This window comes from Panthera uncia (genome assembly GCF_023721935.1).
Source record: "Panthera uncia isolate 11264 chromosome B3 unlocalized genomic scaffold, Puncia_PCG_1.0 HiC_scaffold_1, whole genome shotgun sequence".
Classification (NCBI taxonomy): domain Eukaryota; kingdom Metazoa; phylum Chordata; class Mammalia; order Carnivora; family Felidae; genus Panthera; species Panthera uncia.
This window is the reverse complement of record NW_026057582.1, coordinates 101,488,137-101,509,029: the sequence shown is the minus strand read 5'-3', so window position 1 is coordinate 101,509,029 and position 20,893 is coordinate 101,488,137.

The window sequence follows — 20,893 nt, the reverse complement described above, 5'->3', positions numbered from 1 at the left end:
ATGCCATTACAGTTTGGTATTTGATCCTCCAGTTTAAGTCTAGTCCAGAGGATGATAGAATCTCAGGGAAGGATGTTAGCAGTGATCTGGTTTGGTTTTCTTACTGTGAATTCCAGGTAAGCTATCCTACCCTCTCTCTGCAAACTGATTTACTGCTGGGGAACATTCTCAAGTCTGCTCCTTCTCTGAGACACGCCCCACTGTCAGAAGGACTCTGCTTTCTCTGAGCTCCTGATTCACCTACTATCTTGAGGCAAGACTGGAGGGCTCTGTGTCATTTCTTGTGTTCATGTTTAATTTCAATCTTTAACTTTTCAAGAATCTGTGACATGCCTCCCAATAGAATATAAACTCTCCAAGGACATGGCTTCTGTATTATATTCCTTTGAACTAATTAACAACCCTGTGTTTCATGCTATGCAGTGAGTGTACAATAACGGTTGTCAAATAAGCTTTTCAGGCCCTCAGTCAAAGATGGTAAAGGCATTTCACCTCTCCTATCATCACCAATCAAATGGTAGTAAATTCCTGGAGTATGCTGTACATTTGATGACCCTACTCTAAAGTGGTTTGTGTTTAGAAAAATAGCATTGTGTGCTGGAATATTCTGGAAAGAAAATGAAAATGGGCCTTGTGGTAGGCCTTGAGAGATGGGTAGGATTTTAATTAAGTCTTTTTTTTTATTTGGGGGCAGGGAGAGGGAGAAAAGCAGAGAGAGACAGAGAGAGAGAGAGAGAGAGAGAGAGAGAATCCCAGGCAATACACGTGCTCAGCCCAGAGCCTGATGGGGTGCTCAATCCTGTGACCCTGGGATCATGACCTGACCTGAAAGCAAGAGTCAGATGCTCAACTAACTCATCCACCCAGATGCCTCCAATTAAGTCATTTTTACAACCCTTAGAGGTAGTTACTTTTATTTTTTCAATTTAACCTGTGAGGAAACTAAAACAAACTAAGTAATTTGCCTGTCATTACTATTCCAGACATGTGAATATCGTCTTTCCTCTGGATAAAGAATTCCTGCGTCTGGATCCACAGGATTCCTTTAAAAAAACTTTTTTTAAAAAATTGTTTCCTAGTCTCTTAACACAAGAACTTTGAGTGTTTGAGATGGTTAGGGGCAAGTTTGGGTTCTTCATGGACCTAGCCAGACTGATAGGAACTTTGGTTAAAGTCGTGTTCAGTTTCTATACCAATCCCTGAGCCAGCATAGTCTTTAAGTGCTGGAACTTACCATTTTTAAAAGAATCTCCATGATTTAATTATTGGAAAGAAATCACAGTCATAATTCTCATGAAACTGTTCTTTCTTCGGGGTAGGGGGGAAATTACTTTTGTTTTGAAAGAGCTCAATTTAAAAAAAAATCACGTATTAATCAAGTCGTGAGTGGATTTGCTGACCCATTATACTCTTAGGGCAGTAACATTTGTATAAAATTCCAAATATTTTCTCATGTCTGCTACAATCATACCAATGTCATAGAGTTTGGGACTGGAAGGGAAAAAAAGCAGCATCACTGCTTTGTTCTTGGGTTGTGCTTCAATTTTTGTGAAATGATTTTCCTCATTAGCCTAATGTCTTCCTCAAGATGACAGTGGGGACACGAAGCGGGAAGAGAGCTAAGGATTTATACCAGTCTTCATGACTCAACAAGCTTGAGCTTCATGTCTGCGGAACCTGGGTCTTCTCCAGGCCACCCTATTCTCCATGTCAGCAAATCTTGACATTTTGTCTTCAGCCTACACCTCAAACTTAGTGTCCAGAAAAAAATACCTGGAGAACATGTAAAACATAGATACCTGGCTGCCTGAGATTCTGATTCAGTAGGTCTAGCACGAAGCCCAAGAATGTGCACATCTAATATATTCTTTAGAATCTCACCTAGAATTATTCAGGTCTGCACAGAGCAAGCTCATTATTACAACTACCTATTTGTTTTTATGCCCCCCCTCACACACCCCTACTGATAGACCTTCATCTTCCTCTTCTCCAAGCTTAATCCTATGCATCCTGGAAAGTCCAATACTGGGTGGCTCAGGCAGTTAATTGTCCGACTCTTGATCTTGGCTCAGGTCATGATCTCACGGTTCATGGGATCAAGCCCAGCGTTAGGCTCCATATTGACAGTGAGGAGCCTGCTTGGGATTCTCTCTCTCTCTTTCTCTCTCTCTGCCCCTCCCCTGCTGGTGCACACATGCTCTCTCAAAATTAAAAAAAAAAATTTTTTAATCTTAAAAAAAAAAGAAAGTCTAATACTGGCTCGGTCTCTGCCATATACCTTCTCTAGCTCCTCTTTTTCTCTCGACCTCTCTGTCTCTCCCTCTCTGTTTATCTCTCTGCCTTAAAAATAAACAAAACAAAGCAAAACTCCTTTCAGTTCAAATCCACTCTCCTTATCTCAGCCTCAGCCATTCTGTGGTCTGAAGGAGGGGTAGGGAATGAAGCCTGAGGCTGGTCTTTGGAGTGCACTCCTCTGTTTCCATCCCTGCCGTTCAAGCCAAGCAGATCCCTAGTTGAATGGCCTGGATGCCACCAGGGGTTCTGGTTCCTGTCATCAGAGCCCCAGCTTTCCAGGACTAGATGAAATGGGGCAGGAGCAGCCCTTTGTACCTCAGTCTTGGACCCACAAAGTCCACTTCGTTGTGGGAAAAGCTCTCCTCTAACTGTCTCAAAGTGCGGTGTTCCAAAAAGTCCGAGTGGGTTGTGAGAAGCCCTACTTAACCTGCATAGGCCGCTCATCTCGGCACCATTTCCCTGAGCCCTTGGTTATTTTTACTCTCTCCGAGCTTCTTCCCATTCTTCAGGTGCTGGGTGAGGTGGCGTTCATTTGGCTTTGCTTCTGACACAAGATAAACGAGCTTGGGGCCCTCGGCGATTCACTCTGGCTGCCAGGGGGTTCCAAAATAGCAAACTATTTTTCATAACAGCAACGTGATATGAAGGGAGATGCAGCAGGTGCACTCAGATTTCCCATCGCCGTCTGGGGCGTGTGGTGGAGGGAGAGGATTCATTAAAGTTTGCACTTGTGTCCAGGAAAAAGAAGGGCTGCTCTCACAGTGGCCATTTCCCTTTGACTGGGTCAAGGTCTCGCTCCCTGAAGGCAAATCTTGTCCTTGGGCAAGGTGAAGTGCAGTAAAATAGCAACTCAGGCACCGACGCCCCCGGACTTCCATGCATTTTTTTTCCCCTTTAGAAAGATAAGGTTATGGATGTGAATACATCTGCTGAGTATTTTTTAAAACACTACCTTGTGTGTCAAGCAAAATAGCAAGATTTCTTCCAAGATTCAAATATTTGACATTTTAGTTCATTAACCGTGTGGTCATTTCAGAAAATTTAAAGGGTAAACTTTTCTTTTATTCTCCTCATTTCCAAAGATGTGAAGGTGATAGATCAAACTGGCATTGCCTCTTTGAGCTTCTCTCTTATGCTCTTGAGTCATTAGAAAAACAGCTTCTACTCTCACAGCACTAGGTCGCTCTTAAAAAGTTGGTCCCCAGCCCTACATCTGATATTCTCCCCTTATCCCCCATCATGAATTATGTACATGTTCTAAGGGTGGAAATTGTAATAAAGCAAAGAGGATTTTAATCTATATTTGCATGTACTGTGAGTTTCTTTTTGATGTTTCTCCCCCTGCCATTCAAGTTACTAGACCTTACTCGTTAGAAATGAAAAATAAAAGTATATGTAATAATAACAATAATAATAATAATTATTATGATGATGATGATGATAGCAAGAATAATAATAGGTTTTCAAAATTGGAGTGAGTCTGGAGGGACAAATTTTGTGTAAAAATGCCCAGCATCAAGGCCAGAGTACAAGGGAGCAAGTATTCTGTGTAAAAGCGACGTGCTAGTGAGCTATAATTGAGCACACAAGACACTGGATGCTGTCTTATAATACATCTTAATTTAAACATTTCTTTTCCCAGAGGACCACAGAGTATGTGGTGCATGAATAAATAAATGCCATGACTTATTTTGGAGGTCCCAATCATAATAGAATTATATGCATTGCAAATTTTGAAATGCTACTTTTAGTTTCCAGTAGGTTATTTTTTAATTATTAAACTGCATTGCCAAAAGAGCTATACCTCAACATGGCCACAAAAAATGAGAAGTTAGGCAAACTAGACTGCAGAATCCCCTCCGTTGTGAGCTTGACCCCTTCAGAGAATGGTGATTACATTTTATATGGAGTTAGACTAATTACTGGCCTGGCTCAATCAGGCACAGAAGGTCTGGGCATAGAAAGACAGAGCTGTGACTCTCTCTTATTGTCTTATCTTTAGAGACCATTTCTCTTCTCAAAGCAGTGGTAGCTCCTGATCCTACCAGAGGAAAATAATACATTTTTCCTTCTTAAGAACAGCATTTTCTCTCCTCAGGTCACTAAGATCCATTTGCTAAATAACTCTTGAAGTCTAAAAAATTGTCTCTGAGTAGCTAGAAGAGGTGAATTCAACCTTGCAAATAGTTCTCTAAAACCATCACCCTCCTCAAAAGCCTTTTCTCTTTATACAGTGTGCATAAGTCCTACCCACCCGGAGTAATTTTCCATCTTCCATCTCTCTTTCCTAACCATCTCTGACCTCAGTGTCTCTCTCTTTTTCTCCTCATTAAGACAGCATAAGAGAGGTGCAGGATAGTGGAGAGGTTAAAAGCACTGGCCACGACAATGTAGACCAGGGATCGAGTTCTGCATTTTCTACTCTCTACATAGTTATCAGCTGCGTGACCCTTAGCAAGTTACATAACCTCTCTGTGCCTCCGTTTTCTCACATATAAAAAGATGATAATAGTACCTATCTCATTGGATTGTTAAGATTGAATGAGATACTGCTTATAAAGTGGCGAGTGTCCAAATGATCCTAAGAAATATTAGCCATTGTCCTATCAAAAGCATCTTACTCCAGTGAATCCACTCACCTTGTGATTTTCTATACCAGCCTTAATTAAGAAATTGAAAACAATCAGATATTTGGATTAACCTGATTTGGGAGCTAAATTACTGTCTTTATTTTGCAGTGTCAAGGAAAATCCAGAGTTTTCTAGGCAGACACACCCTCCTCTCCACATACCACAGTTTTGTGCACATTGAGTGCTGGCTTCATATGTATGGCCATACAGTTCCTCATACGACCAGATGAAAAGGGAATTGAGGAGCAAAGCAAGGTTTGTGGTTGATTATTTTTGGTCTTCCCAGACACATAGACTTATTTTCTCTCTCCTAATATTTAGGGTCCTGATGATTCCTCTCTTGCTGGAAAGCTCAAGCTCTGGGCTCTTGAGCCCCCCCAGGAGACTGATTATTTTAAATCATCATTGACCTCCTATCCACTTAAACCCAGAGGTCAGAACTTTAAAGACATTGTAAAGATTGACATGGGTGCATTTGGGCTTCAGCTTTGAAGTGACCTGATAGTGCTGTGTGGAAGAGATAACCGTGGCTAACAGGCCTGGTGGAGCCAGATAGGAGGCCAGCATCCTAAGGCTGGTGGGAGAGGTAGAGACTTTAGAATGAAGGTCATGGACAAGGATGGCACACCAGTGACTCTGGCCAGCAGGTGGGGCCCCAGCCCATCTCCACCAGCCAGGTGGAGTCCTCTGCATGTTTCCTACCGCCTTTGATTTTCATTTTTACTTTGGAACTTGATTTCTCTGCACAAGTTGTTTTATGTTACCATGCAGATCTTCTCCTTCCCTTCATTCTCATTCAATTCGTATCACAGATATTTGAGTGCCTATTGTGTGCCAGGCACTGATCCAGGCACTGTCAACAAAGGATTGCCTAAGGCTCACAGGGTCTCTGTGTTTTAGATGTGGACATGTAGCGATGTAAGATAGTGCTTCTTGAACATTACTGTGCATGAAAATCTTCTGAGGATCTTGTGAAAATGCAGATTCGGGAAGCCTGGGTGGGGCTGGAAATCCTGCAATTCTAACTAGCTTCTGGGTGACGCCAGTGCTGCTGGTCAAAGACCTATATTTTGAGTAGCAACGATTCAGAGTACTTCTGTTCCCCGCCCCCCCCCCACCCCGCCCCTTGAGTTAGTGGCTGATTGAACTCATTTATGTCAGTGGAGTTTCACAATATCCCAGAGTTGACCTTTCCCGTGAAGCTGTCAGCTATGTTCCATGACCCTGACCCAGGCCAGCGTTGACTCAAATATTTAAGAAGCACAGAGAGAAACAAGTGGGAGGGTATGGTTAGGTGGACCCCACAGCTTTCCATCCTGGCCAGGTCTTATGTTGCACGGTGAGTGGGACCCCACTGAGAGTCATCTGTACAGGACGGCTCTTGACTCCTAGATGATAATAGTACGTTAAGCACATGGCATGAAATAGCCTCTCTGGTAACTGGGGTGCCGTTACTAATTTACTGCTCTTACATGACTAATTTAACTCTAGTTACTACTCGGTCATTAGGGAGTCACTTATTCACAAAGCAGAATCAGGCTAAATAAATAATAGGAAGCTGGGAAAAGAGACAGGAAAATAGAGAGTGGAAGTTAGCTTTTAATGCAGGCTGGAGATCGCTGGTGTTTAATACAGACCCCCATTTAGAGCATAAGTGCAGACTCTTCCTCTGTTTTTAAGTCCCTGTGACCCTAAATGAATAGAATCCTGTAGCAGAGAGCAGCTACCTTCTCTTCTAATAAGAATCACGTCACAATAGAATGTACATTTCCAATTACTATGCAAAAACAATGGCAGAATTACTTAAAAATGTACAGCCCCCTAAGGGCTCTCCGTGCTGTAGTTCATGTGAATCTCTCATTTGCATGTAGCTATTGTGGGGAACAACTGAACCCTCCATCATAGGCTATTTAATCAAGCGAGAAACCCCTAAATTTGCCTGCAAAGATTTGCGAGTTCTGGAGCTAAATATGCAATTGGTAATATATTCTGGCTGCCTGCACGCAGCCTTCCTCGTTTCATTCTGAATGGCATGGTGTTTGCATGACATTTAGATGATGGGTCATCTTGGATTTCTCCTGTTCGCAGCTGGAACTTTAGTGGCATCTCTCATTGGTAATCGCTGTGCTTTTTTTCCCCTCATGACTGAGCCGTTTGCAAACCAAGAAGAGGAAAAATTATATATTTGGGTACAGACTGTAGAAGAAAAATAAACTAACAGCACAGTAGGAAAGGTGCCTAGGGTTACTTTCTGTGGATAACTGAAGATCAAGTGGAAGTAAAGGACTCAAATGATGTGTTTCCCCCACCCTTACCCACCAGCGCTATTGCCAGACTTGTTATTGGAAAGTTAGATGAAAATAGTCTGCAACACAGACTCCAAGATCAACCACAGCCACTGATGCAATAAGATTTGAGAGAAGTAGAAACATTTCTTTCTAGAAATATCTACTTTTCTCATCTATTAAAGGTGCTTGGAATTCTCCGTTGCTTTAATCTAGCTGTCTGTCTGTCTGCCTGTCTATGTTCTTGAAGTCCCTATTAAAATACAAATAGGTTTTCTGGAAGGAACTCCCCTGCTAAGTCACTGGTAGTTACAAACATTTGGTATCAGCTTTAGCAATCTGTATCAGGGCCCTGAGGGACCAGTGGGGCTAGTGACCTGGGGGGGGGGGGGGGGGGGGGGGGGGCGGTGCGCAGGCCAGAGGCAAATGCTTTCAGAGCCCTGAAGCCCCAAGCGCTAAAAAACAAAGTGGTCCATTGCCTCCAGTATGCAATGCAAAAATAAAGACAGTTTTATACTATAAAATTAGTGTAAGAAAGTCATAATCAGTTTTGATTTTTCCTATGATGCCAAAATATTTCCATAGCATTTTATGTCACTGTTTGTTTTATGAGTGTTCTAAGCTTGTGCTTGGCCAGCCACGCCAACTTTGCTGGTTCTGGGAGCCAGAAAAATCCAGGAGGAGTCAAAGCATTAGATGGAAGTGTGGCAGTCATAGGCATGAAAGGACAGCAGAGGGGAGGGAGTCAAGTGTTGCTCTACGAAATGTACCTACTTGGCAATTTTGCCAAGACTAGCCCGTGTGGTTTTGCTTTCAGATATGAAAAGAAGACACCCCCCTTTTCCTCTTTAATCCTTCAAATCGTTCTCCTCTAAGTGACATCTCAACTGAGCTCTGAGGCTGACCTAGCAGAGCACTTGTCACTCTGCTGATGAATTGTCAGGGTCCTGTGGGCTGACTTGGCTGGAGGTGGCATCTCCTTGTACCCTCTCTGAGGTGGAGAGACAGACGGACTGGGGAGATGTGAACCAGAACACTCATTGGCCACCTTACCGTCTTACCAGAAGAGGGGCAGAATCTGGCCCACTTTTCTCACAGTGTGGGGCTTCGCTTGTTTTAAACAACAACAAATGACCCATTTTCTGCAATTAGGATGGGTTCGTGAGAACACTTATAGTAATAGTTTACATCTGTGAGATATCATTATGCATATTAGCTCATTTGCAGCTCACAAAAGTTCTCTGAGATAAGTCTCGTCATCAGTGGGATCACCCCCGTTTCATAAATTTGGAATCTGGGATCCAGAGAGGCAAGGCAAATTGCCCAGGGTTATACAACTAGGATATTGCAGAATGGATTTGAACTCCAGTCATCTGACATTTTCCCACCTTATTCTACCTGCGGGTCCCACTTGTAGGTCCTATGCTGGAGGAATACAGGAGCTTCAAAGGTAGAACTGGCCACCTTTATGAGACCTGTCACACACACACACACACACAGAACATTGCTGCCATCGTAAGGGCAAGATGCTTAAACCCAGCTTCTAGCAACCTGGGAGATGTATGCCATGGACTTGGGAGAAGAGCCAAAATGATTCTGATGGGAATTGGAAAGAAGAAGTTAGTAATGAGAAGAGTTTGTAATTTTCTGTTAGACTATTATATAAAGATAATGGGGATTACAGCCTGTTCAGACAAGCCATTCTGAGAAGTTGGCTTGTAGTCCAGGCTTTACAGAATGATGGCCACAATTTTATTCCTAACATCATTAGTCTCAAAGAATCTTCCTGAGAAGAAACTGCAAATGACAGCTGACTGTAGAAACTTTCATCACAAACCCAGAGTCCCTACAAATATCTGAAGGATGATGATTGTGCTCAGACCCTGTTCCAAGGATTTTATGCTATTAATTAATATTCATTGAGTGACCCTAACTCTCTGAAGTAGGCATTATATTATTCTTATTTTCAGGTAAGGAGATTGACACAAGAGAGGTTAAGATTAATGGAGACCATATGATTTCTCTCTCTCCTGTCAAAATTCTCCAGAATTTTGCTTAAAGCTTTGAGGTAGTGCAAGCATTGCAGGGTATTTTCCTGAACAGCCACTGTTGTTATTGGCAGCTTTCTATACATCAGGATCTGTGCTAAACGCTTTGCACAAAGATCCTATGAAGCTTATACTGTTCCCCCCTTTTTCCTCTGTAACAGGTTGGAAACAGCAGATTACAGAAGCCAAGTAATTTATAGGGTCACAGTGTTAATAAGCATCTGAGCTCAGACTAGAACCCAGGGCTGCTGGTTTCTAAAAACCACACCAATAAGCTGTTTTTCAATCCCTGGGTGGACCAAAGCTACTAACAGTTGTTCCTTGGATCCATAAGCATATTCTAGATCCTAAGTGCCATATGTGGAGTTCAAATGCCTTGGAAGGGACCTGGACAATGTCCTGGTTGCATGTCTCATAGTAGAATCCTTGGCAATTACAGAGGAGAAAAACAGTGATTTTGAGGAGGCAAGCACCGTGATTGTCAATGAATTTCACTTCAATTCACCTATAATTATTGGCCGCTGATAATAAGCTGTCTTTCTAATACATATTTCAACAATGATCGAAGAAAGGAGTGTGTTTACACCTGCCCTTAGGAAACCCACCATCCTATTACATTAACAAGGTGTTACATAATATATTTGGTAGTGTATATTAAGCACAGAACTTAATACAAGCAAGATCTGGCCACCTTAAATTTTAGCATTCGCAGTGCCAAAAATGCACAGGCCAGAAAAGGCCAAGAAGTTGCAAGTTCTTTTTTTCTGGGAAGATTCCCTCACCTTCTACCATCTACCTCTCTCTAGTCCCTAATGAGGCACTTGTTGGCCTTCAGCATCAAGACCATCAATGGCGTGAGCCCTCCCTGTTCTTCCACTCTATCACTCCTCTTCCAGATCCACTTTACTTTTCCTCTGGCCAAAGCCCCAGTGGTCACCTGTCATGGGATCTCTTGTTCCCCATCTTCTCACACTACCAGTGATGTCCTCCATCCATCCTTGTCAGTGTCCGACCTGAATAACCTCTGTTGACTGCCCTCTCATCTGCCGTGACTGGAGAAAGTCATGAAAATGGTGGTAATGTGGTCCACTAAATAGCTGGTCTATATTACCCCCAGCTGGCCTCTGAATCCATAAATATATTGTCAGCTTCCTGCTGCATTATCCACAGTGGCTGAGCCAACCCTTCTCTGGGCTTCTTAGACTCCTCTGTCTATTTCCTTGCACTTACAGAAGATGAAAACCCATCATCTTTACTGCTCAAGGCTATACGACTCAAGAGCTTTTAGTCTACTGCCTTTTAACCACAGAAACTTTCAGGATTTTTACTCACCATCCTGCTCTCATTCCTATGTCTGCAAAAGAAATAGCTTCATTTTCACAGAATTCAAACTCTTCAAAATAAGGAAGCTTCAATGACTGGTACGAAGTATATTTTTGGAGGAGATAGTTCTACTATACATTCTTTTTTTCTCTTTCTTCTGCCCCTTCTGGCTGCCTTTCCTCAGCCTAAAATATGCTTAGGCCTCTATTTTCTTGAGACAAAAACAATCACAGAACTCTGCTCTTCTGTTATCAAGGTTTAGACAGACTTCTCTGAAAAAGAAGTCAAAATACATTTCCTCACCAACTTCTAACTCCTCAGTTTTCTGCACTTGGCTCCTGCCCCTATTATCCCATAGCAACTGCACTTGGTGGCTTCCTAATGTTAGAACTTGTAGCCTTGTCTCAGGCGTTATCCTACTTGACCACCAGTGGGTATTTCTTCTGAAAGCATGCCTCTTGGAGGGCAGATTCTTCTGAATGAGCCTGGCACTCAGGGTCCATGCACTGGCCCCACCGTACCTTCCCAATGACTTCACCTAATACTGTTTTCCACCCATTCTGTCATCCAGTGCAACTAGAGTACTCAATGGACCCTCAGTGGGCCCAGTACTTGATCACATCTGCCACTTTCCTCCGCTGAGCCTTCCATTTGGAATTCACTTCTCCCTACTGCTTCTCTGCCTATCAAAATCCTATTCATCCTTTATTTCCCAAGTCAAATGTCAGCTGTTCTGGGAAGCTGCCTGTGATTTCTCCCAATCAGATTCTCTTTATCTCCTTCTACCCCACCCCCCCCTTCTTGTTCAGTGTTCATATCTCTGTGTCCAATATGTACATTCCTCTTTTTCAATTTTTTTTTTCTTTCCCTCCTTGATAGTGACTTGGGAGAGTACCCAGGCTAACAGAAAGTGTCTAATTTGTTGTTATCACTGATTAGTAAAGCACCTAAAATATAGCAGATGCTCAGTAAAATCTTGTTGAAAGAATCGTTGAGTATTGCCTATGGGAATAATAATAATAATTAATAATAATAATAATAATAACAACAACAACAACAACAATAAGCACTGGCACAGCCAGGTCAAGTTTTATGGTGGAGGTACCTTCTAGAATTATGTGTTCTTTTAGTGTTATTGAAAGTTTATTCAACTTTCACCACAAGTGTCCTGTAAAATCGACCATGTCTTGCATGTTTGTTTTTTCTGTGCTGCAGACATGGGACAAGCACCTTTGATACATTGTTCTGCTTATTCTCAAAATAACCCCTTAACATGAGTACTATAGGACTATCCCTGTTATTTAGATTAACACCTCATCTATAAAATGAGCCTGAGAGTGTTCAAATGATTTGCCAGAGGTCACCCAGCTGAAAATGGGCTGAGCTCGGATTTACACCCAGGTTGATAGGAGCTAAAATCTAACCTCTAATTGAATACACTATACTATTTCCACACTAAAGTTGATTTTTAGATTTTTTTTCAGCGTTAAAATCATTCATAAAATCCATGTTAATCTTAGTCATTTGAATCTAAAAATTGTGTTCAAGTTCCAGTCCCTCACCTTATTCCTGATTTATGGTTCAGTGTTCCTCTGTTGGGCTGTGGAGGCTCCTGTCATTTTTTTTTTTTTTTGCTACACCCATGGCTTTCTTTGTTATCATCCTAAGTGAGGAGGCTGATGTTTTAAAGTCATATAGAATTTCATATTCTTCATGAAAAGCTGTTGATCTCACTTTTAAAACTCATCCATGTTCTCCTTGGTCATGGTAAAGTCATATGTTTTGATATTGACCTCGTGCAGGGGTAGCTTTATCCCCTTCCTCAGAGAGGATAAAACTACACATGATAGATTATAAGCCTTCAGAAATAATTACCTTACAGAGCGCTAAAATCGCCAATGTATCAGTTCATTTGTAGGAGGGGAAAAAATTCTGCCTTCCCAAGGTTATTTTATTTCTTACTGTATTGTGGGGTGAAAACCATTGTCCATTTTGTAATGGCAGTCTAGACTTGACTAGATTATAGAACAGAAAACTCTTGAACAAACTGGGATAGTAGTTGAATATTGTCTGTCATTTAGTAATTACTTGGTAATTTATAAGTGCAAAATGGCATGAGTTATAAGTTGCACAATCTATTTGTTATCTTTGAGACAGCATATCCATGGCCACACATTAAACTCAATGCTTTCTCTGTGATAATATGGAAATAGGAAGGGGTACTATCAGAGAGCTATCAAGTTACTGAAAATATTATCTTGCTTTAAATATGTAGCCCATTGGAGGCTTCTCATGGTGCCAATATGTGCAAGCATGGTGGCATCTTTTTTAGGGTTTGTTTTATCCTCTCAGCCTTCATTTATTGGAAAGTTTCACTTAAAAGTAAGTGTGTTCTTAATATTTACTAAGAAAGCAATTTAGTGATTTTAATCTAGCAATCTAATTTTCTTTTTTTTTTTTTTTTTTTTTTTTTTTTTTTTATTTTTTTTTTTTATGTTTTTATTTATTTTTGAGACAGAGAGAGACAGAGCATGAGCAGGGGAGGGGCAGAGAGAGAGGGAGACACAGAATCTGAAACAGGCTCCAGGCTCTGAGTTGTTGGCACAGAGCCTGATGCGGGGCTTGAACTCACGAGCTGTGAGATCATGACCTGAGCTGAAGTCGGACGCCCAACCGACTGAGCCACCCAGGTGCCCCTAATTTTCTAGAATTATTTACTAGCAATAACATTCCTTATAAAAATAGATATTGGGTGAATTAGGGGGGAAATGAGTGAAACATCCTAAGATCCTTGGAGCTCTCTCAGAACATGGCAATATATGTATTATCATATGTAAAACTAAAACTATCTGGCCACATGCTGAAACTAGTGACCAGAAGTTTCCAGGAGGAACTCTTGAAGTATATACACTCCCGCCTCCCTCCCTCACTTGATCATTTACCAGGTGTTGTTTAAGAAACCACCAGATGTGGGGTGCCTGGGTGGCTCAGTTGGTTAAGGGTCCCACTTCGGCTCAGGTCATGATCTCATGGCCTGTGGTTTCGAGCCCTGCATCGGGCTCTGTGCTGACAGCCCAGAGCCTGGAGCCTGCTTCAGATTCTGTGTCTCCCTCTCTCTCTGCCCCTCCCCTGCTCACACTCTGTCTCTCTCCTCTCAAAAATAAATAAACATTAAAAAAAAAAAAAAAGGAAAAGAAACCACCAGATGTCAAGATTGTGTTAGATGACTTAGGTTGGCTGTCAGAACAGGGTAAGATGGTTCTGTACTCTAACAAATTTCAAACTTAATCCCAAAAGTAAAATATGAGCATAGCTAATGATTTGTTTTTATGAACCTAACCAAGATGCAAATGACAAATATGAACTAGACCAAGGCTCAGTAAACTATAATTTGTGGCCCACTGCTTATTTTTGTAAATACAATTTTATTGGAACATGGTTACACTTATTCATTTACTTATTGTCTATAGCTGCTTTTTCACTACACCACAGGACTGGCTAGTTGGGATGGAAACCACATGGTCCTCAAAACCTAAAATATTTGCTATCTTGACCTTTACAGGAAAAGCATACTGACCCCTGGTCTAGACTTTATGGAGGAAGGTTTTTCTAATATAGCAGCCTAAAAGCAAAGATAAAAGTACAGTTGTCAGTGATTTCAGCTTGGTTTTACATTAGGGTATGAAGAGAACTGGCTTCTGGTCCTACATTACCAACTACTAGATGTAAACTTGGCCTGGATTGTTTTAGCTTTGAAATCACGAGGAAGATTTTCATGTCTAAGTATGTGTTTTAGGGGAACTCAAAATGAGCATCTACTATTGTGACCATCACCATCAAGAAGCTTTATGTTGTAGAGAGACTGTATGACCAGAGAGGAGACATAGGCAGAAGTTAGGGTTTTTAATGACTGTGGTAGATACGTGGGGGTTTTAGTTTAAAAACAGATTCCGAATGAACGGTGATAAGCTGAGAGTATTTTTCATACAGAAGAATATTTTACATATATTCTAATAATTCAACAGCGATGATTAAACAGAATCAACAGAGAAGCCAAATTGAGGTGGGGGAAGAGATCATTGTTCTGATAGGAGGCAAATTATACCCACTATCCCTTTGAAGAAGGAAATTCCCTCTAATTTTATATCTCCTCCTCCTTTGATTTGAAGTTTCTTTTAAAACCGTTTCTAACAGCTGTAGTACATGACCCTTGGAACACATCATTTATCTGGGGAATAACATTCATTTTAATATCGTTTCACCAAGGAAGCAAGACTTAAACCCACATTTTCTGATCCACTTAGTTGATAATATTCTTCTAAAAAAATGTGTGGCTGGTGAAAGGAAGATAATTTAATTTAAAGAGATTAGATATATTGCTTGAAATGCAAGTCCCCCAGAATTTGACAGCAGAACAAGACCAGGGAACAGAAAACTCATCTTGCCTCCTTGCTAATACATGCATCAGGGAATTTATAAGTTGGGCCGTCAGTCTTTGCTCCATGGAGTAATGTCAATGTCGTAGATTCTTAAAATCTGACATTCATTAAAAGCACCCAGTGTGGATATGTAGCAGAATTTTTGACAAATCAGCCAAGTGTCACCATTCTGTAAAGGATTATAGAATGACGCTTTTTGACTTTGAGCTCTTTCTTTACACGGAATGGATCTTGTCTTCATAAAGCATGTGAAAGGTTGGGTTTCATTGCCATGCCGAATGGGCTGATTTTGCTTTTTCTTTTCCTATCAAAACTAGGGGAAACTTTGGGGACATGGGGGAGCTAACATTTATTATTTATTTACTATGATCCAAGTATTGTTTAAGTTGATTCTATCTATCTATCTATCTATCTATCTATCTATCTATCTAATCTATCTACCTACCTACCTACCTACCTAACAACCTACCTACCAACACATAAAAATGTTACATAGATATGGCGTGTGTATCACAATAACCTATACAATAATGTATCTCAAGTTAACAGCTAAAAAAACTGAGGCTGAAGGACTTTGCCCAGTTGTCTGCCTAAGTAATAGAGCTTCAGCAGAGAGGAAGTTTTGTAAATTCTTGGTTGAAAAATTTGTCAGTGACCAAAAAGTGCCATACATAAATACATGGGTAAGGACATTCTTCCTACTTCCACCTTTGAGGGGGAACTAGAAATCTAATAGTGTTGGTTGGCCCTTCAAACTTTGTGCTCTCCTCAAGAGCCCATGCAGAAACACCATAGCAGTATTTGTTATTTCGAAAACAAGCACACACCTGCCCCTGCCCCCAGTTGTGTTGTTAGATTGGAAACAATGCCGCCTGTGGCTCTCTGTACCCTCCCCTCTCATTACAGCCCATCCTTGGAACACAATCATTTTCTGTGTTATCCAAAGGTGTCATTACAGGGTGCCTGCTATATAGTTAGTGCAGCGTCAGCATATTCAGTTTGAAACTCCCTCCCACCCCCGACTTCCCATCCCTGGAGGATATAACTAGGCCATAAGAATTCCTTTGGGGCTACTATATTGGGTAGGGACATAGTTGTGTGTCTGGTGAAACTGTTTTCAGTGGCTTATTATCTATAGTTTTAGGTCAAATTTGAATAAATTCTCTCTTCAATTCCAAGAAAACCATAGATCCACAATTTATGATGGAACGATAAAGTGGATTTGTATGAAGACTTTGGGGAAGTCAAAAAGAGCACAGGGCCTGGAAAGAAAATTGGAATTACAGCTTTTATTTAAATTGGAAGCTTTAAAATTAATATTGTTGAGGCAGAAGTGTATGTTCTAGGTAGTATTTTATGTGGGAACTTCATCTTCTAGCAAATAGTTTAATGAGAAGTTTAAGGTTTGCACATAATATTTCAGGGTCCTGAACATTCCACACAGTAATGTCCATGTTTTCCCTGGGGCTTCACTTTTGAATAAACTATGCCTTTTTTCCACCTTCAAATATTTTTAAATTGAGAAATACAAAGGGCTATCTTCAGAGTATTCCTTGAAGGTAGAGAATGTATATATTTTTAGCCATGGGAATAGTAACTACAGTTTATTGTTAGCTCATGTAAAAATGACTCTTTATTAAGCAAGGGCTAAGACCTGGAGTCAGAATGCCTGAGCAATTTGGATCTCACCAGTTCTACAATCTCAGCCATGCAACCTTGGGCAGGTCACTTCTCGTGTGCCTGCTTGCTCCTATGTAAAATGAAAATAATAACACCTGTCTCATACAGTTGTTACAAGGATTAAATGAGCGCATTCATGTGTTGGAGAGGAAAAACTTTTCATCTGCCCTCTTAGATTCAGTATCTGGGGACCCGTGAATTAAACTAACAAAAGGTCGATTAGCAGGAGAAAAGGCACACAGTGTTTATTAATATTTACATGCATGGGAGTTCACAGAAAAGAACTAAGCTCAAGGAAATGGTTACATTTGGGGGCATATGTACCATTTTAACAAAGGAGAGGGGGTTTGGACTTTGAGGGATGATCCACTGTGGGGAAGAAATGAGGAAGTATATGGGGGAAATGTGGGACTAATGGGAGATAAGGGTTATTTTAGTAAGTCTGTTTATGCAAGCTCCTCTGTGTGTTGACTCTCCATCTCTGGTGATAAGAGTTGCTCACCTTTTCCTGGTACACAGAGCAGCTAGGGAAGCACCTTCACAAAGGAAAATTTATGCCTTAATTTCAGGCAGATAAAGGAAGGGCAGATATTCTGCGTCTGCTGATTCTCAATTGCCTTCAGCTCCAAATAATCCTCATGCCAAAGTGGCATATTTGGGGGTGACATTTTCTGATCCCCTTCACGTATAAAGTACTTAGAACAGTGATGAGTACCTAGTAAAGCCTACATGCTTTATAATTTTTACTAATAGTTACAACTGTTTGGCACTGTTAAAAACACCAGCTCTAATCCTCACAACAACCATGAAAGGTAGATTAACCTCCATTTTACAGATGAGAAAACCAAGGCTCAAAGAGTCAGCTTTCCCAAGGCCAAATAGATCATAAATCACAGGTAGGAAACCAGCTGTGAGAGTTGGCACTTTAAATACTCACAGTAGAGTCAGGAACAGGACACTGTCAATAGGTCATTGGGTTGTTCCTGGCAGGGCTTGTGGGTTTTCTGAAGCAATGGTCCCTACTTCTTTAGTTGAGTAGACCTTTAAGTATTCCTGTGTAACAGAGGGAGCAACTCCAAGCCCTGGAGAATCATAAGCTTGATTCTTTTTTTTTTTTTTATAGTTTATTTATTATTTATTTTGGGAGAGACAGAGACAGCATGAGTAAGGGAGGGGCAGAGAGAGAGGGAGAGACTGAGAACCCGAAGCAGGCTTCATGTTGGCAGCATAGAGCCTGACACGGGGCTCAAATTCACCCAACACTGAGATCATGACCTGAGCTGAAACCAAGAGTCAGATGCTTTCCTCACTGAGCCACCCAGGTGCCCCTCATCAGCTTGATTCTAAGGAAGGACTAGAATCTGCTAAGTACTTTACAAACAATTATCAAGTGCCCATTGCATGCCGGGAGCTCCTGTGAGAGACGCAGATGCTGAGCATGTTCCCAGCACTCCAAAGCCCTCAGGGAAAGCCTGTCTACCGAGAGCACCCCAGGTACAAGTGCAGAGTGTGTGTCCCCACCCCTCTTGCAATACACAGCCCCTGAGGGGCTGCAGAAGAAAGGGATACTCAGAACAGAGGTGGGCTTCCTTGGAGAGGAACTTCCTAGAGTGCGGCATTTCCTCACGGGCCTCTGAAGGGTGAGATAAATATGAATGGCTGGGAAAATATCTTCTACTTCTCTGGGCTCCTCGACCTTAAGAACTCTGTCTGAGTCAGCTAGGGTACCCTCCACACCTCAGAAATAGGTTAAAGTCTCATTACACACCACCCATCCTGCAAACCCCACCCCAACCCACCCAGTCATAGAGCAGCACCGTCTAGTCTCACAGGGCCTGGCCCACAGGTACAGGGGAGGAACCACAGGCCAGGCTAGGGGAGTGAACTGGTCATGCGCTGCCCCAGAGCCATGTAGCGGCTGGAAGGGCCCAGGGCAGAGATGCAGTTGGTTTTCTGGAAAGGAACCCTGGGGCCTCAAGCCAATAGTGCAGAGGTCCTAGGCAGCAGGAACCCAAACAAGTTGGTCCATTGCACATCCCCAGGGCCAGCTGTTTCTCTATGTGTACAAGGTATCTAAAACTCTCCCGGGAGACCATAGCTGTCTGCTCCTGGAGCCTTTCCCTTGAAGGGCAGCCTCAGGTCATTACTCCCCTTCTGACCCAGCCCACCTGTCAGCCCCCTGCAATGGGAAGCTGTGTTCTTCACTCAGCCCCTTCATCAAGAAATACTGCCTTTTGAACACCAAGGGGACATCTGTGGGCCAGGGCCTGGGCAGGGTAGGTGGAGGATGGAGTTTCCCTGGAAGGCAAATGGGGCACATTTGGAGACCAGAGAGTGCACCTTATGAATGTGCAGTAAGCACAGGTCCTAATGGAGATACAGAGAGGATGGGCTGGGCTGAGCATGAGGGGCTCAGGCAGGGTGGAATCAGGCCTGAGGCATGCTGCAGCTGCGACCACTGTTCCCAAAGAAAGCCAGATCTCCCCGGATGTGTGCAGTCCTATAGGGGTGGCAGGGGAGTCCTGGAATGAGAAACAGCTGGTGAGCTATTGAATTGAAGCAAGCCCCACAGATGGAATCTTGTAAATTGTGGGTAGAATTCTTCAAGGAAATGAGGTTGGGGCAGAGAGAGGTTGAAGAGGGGGGTGAGGGTGGAGATGGAGGAGGGTATATTAAAGGTAGGGGGTCATGGGGCAGCCTGCCACCTCCATAAATAGAAGGACCCAACCATCAGTCACTCTGCATTGCTGGGGGTGGTAATAGAAAGCACCTCATGGAGTTCACAGGCTCACTGGGGACTCAGGATGACCATGGTCCAGCCTGGGTCCTTAGCAATGCAGATTGGTCTAGTTTAGAAGAGATGATGCTCCCTGGGAACTGAGGAAGGCAGATGATCTGTGAAGGAGGGAGGGCTTGGTGCAGGTGACTGAGGGAATTGCTACATGACTGGGAAAATGTCATCTTGAAAGAGTGTCTGATAATTTTCCACCCTTCATGTGTGTTCAATGAGGCAGACACTGGCCAAAATAGAGTTACTAATAATAGCTAACATTTATTGAGCACGTATAGGTCAGGCACTATGCCAAGCACTTTGCATGGATTATTTGACTTGGGTCATGCTAGAAATATTTACTGAGTGCCTACTTTGTGTGCCAGGCATTGTTTTAGGCACAAGGGATTCAGCCGTGAACAAAAAAACCTATGTCCCTGCCCTCGTGGAGCTTTGTAATGATTCTTCTAAACAACCTTATAATATGGGTAATAATATCCTCATTTTACAAAGGAAGCAGCTGAGGTACACAGTACAGAGAGATACAGTAATTTGTTCAAGATTACATGGGTAGTTAACAGCACCTTAACTTATTTATGTAGTAATTGCCAAGTCACTACTTTACAAAGGAGACTGGGGTCAGTGCTGAGGATAAGGAGGTGGATAAAGGATATTTTATGCTCTGAATCAGCTTATAAATCAGTGGAGAAGGTAAGCATGCAGGCAGTAGTTACAGCTCAATGCAGCACATACAAGTTGGGGGCAACATAAGGAGCAAAACAAACTTTGCCAGTAGGACAGGGAAGACTTCCTTCCTGTATTTCTTAAAATATTCATTCATTTTTGAGAGAGAGAATGAGAGAGAGAGAGAGCGTGCCAGCAGGGGAGGGGCAGAGAGAGAGAGAGAGGAGGAGAGAGAATCCCAAGCAGGCTGCCCGCTGTCAGCCCAGAGCCTTATGCAGGGCTCAGTCCTACAAATCGTGAGATCATGACCTGAGCCAAAGTCAAGTGTTAGACGCTCAGCCGACTGAGCCACACCCAGGTGCCCTGGGAAGACTTCCTTTAAAAGAAGGAAAGGGATAAGTAGGAACTTTAAAAGAGGAAAAAGGATAAGTAGGAACTTCCTGTATAGAAAAGTGGTTGGAAGGCAAGGGGACATTTTGGACAGGGGAAAATAATATGCTCCAAAAATAGAGAGGAGAAAGGGTATGGAAGGAAGCTAAACTTTGTTGATCATGTGCTTTGTACTAGGGCCTCAAAGATTTTTTAAATACATAAAAAGAGAGTGTGAGTGTGTGTATATATATAAATTTAAAACAACCTATACCTAATCACACAGCTTAAGAAATAAAATAGAGCTTTTAAAAAGTAGCCTTTCAAGTAAGCTGGGTAACTTGTCCAAAGTCACAGAGTTAGTGAATGG